The sequence below is a fragment of the Papilio machaon genome, chromosome 1, assembly GCF_912999745.1.
Source record: "Papilio machaon chromosome 1, ilPapMach1.1, whole genome shotgun sequence".
Classification (NCBI taxonomy): domain Eukaryota; kingdom Metazoa; phylum Arthropoda; class Insecta; order Lepidoptera; family Papilionidae; genus Papilio; species Papilio machaon.
In genome coordinates, this window is record NC_059986.1 from 2220880 (window position 1) to 2222177 (window position 1298).

At 36.2% G+C, this 1298-nt stretch overlaps 1 non-coding gene across 1 annotated transcript; it reads left to right on the forward strand.

The window, feature by feature from the left end:
• The first annotated feature begins 456 nt into the window (after window positions 1-456).
• Trnat-agu lies at window positions 457-530 on the forward strand. Its single transcript has one exon. It is a non-coding gene; the product is annotated as a tRNA-Thr (tRNA).
• The last annotated feature ends 768 nt before the right edge of the window (window positions 531-1298 follow it).

A 1298-nucleotide genomic window follows, 5' to 3' on the forward strand; every position in this document is an offset into this window, starting at 1 on the left:
GTGTGTAATTTTTTGAATCAGTCTTACGAGTCTTACGAGAGACATTTGCCTAGTCCATTTCTCTATGGTCAAAGATTCTAAAGCACAAAGCGGTTTGCGCTCACTATTATATAATATTAATGTCGTAAACTTGAAGGCGCACCGCTGAGGTCCGTTTAATAAAGCAATAACTGACGCGACTCCTAATTACGCTAGTAATATAGATTATTACCGCAGTAATATTAATTATTACGGCGGGCTGAATCACAACAAAGTTACTCTGTACCTCAATTCTGCTAATAGGTAAACTGTATTAGCTCATTTAGTACTGATAGCGTTATTATATCTAAATTAAGCTGTGTTTAAAGCATTGATGCCAAAAAATAATTCGATGGCAATTTGCCAATAAGTACGTTACTAAATTTTTCATACTTTTGTTGGAGCTATTATTTATTATATTTCTCGTACGAATGCATCGGCGCCGTGGCTTAGTTGGTTAAAGCGCCTGTCTAGTAAACAGGAGATCGCGAGTTCGAATCTCGCCGGGGCCTAACGTTTCGAAGCTTATTTTTATTACAATTGTGATAAGTAAATAGTAACTAATTTGACTGTAACGAATATTATATACATAATTCCATTCCTATAACTTTTGTATTAATACATAATTGTTTTTTTTTCAAAAGGAATGAAAAGAACGTCATGTTTTTAACAAGTATTATGAGAGTGGAAACCCATGATTTATAAATAACAACACGAATGGCTTCGACATACAAACCTAGCGTCCTAATAGATTAGTAAACGGTATCAAAGTCCAATTGCCAACAATAATCATGATGCTCTACTCGTAATACAAAATAACCATCTCAACTTGATCCCTTTTAACCAACAATTAAATACAAATCAGAGGTCAACAGACTTACACATCAGCGTGATAGAACAGCGCGTAACAATAACAAGGGTAATCAATATACGATATTTTCGACGCGGACTGGATCGCTTTTTGTGCTCAATTATATTTATTGGTGTTCTGTTATAACTTACTGGAATACTCTGTCCTCAGCAGTATTTCCAAACAGTTACGACTTAAGGATCTTCAAGAAAAGAGCGTATACTTTCCTTAAAGGCCGGCAACGCATCTGCGATTCCTCTGGAATTGCGGATGTCCAAATAACTTTAGGCAGTCTGTTGCTCGTTTGCCCCCTTCTATATAAAAAAATACTTTCTATGGTGTACCGTGCTGGTGCCCTATTTACATCACCTTATAGTTACACGCGACTTCGTCCGCGCGGAAGGAAAAAAAAAATTAGTTGAGTAGTTTC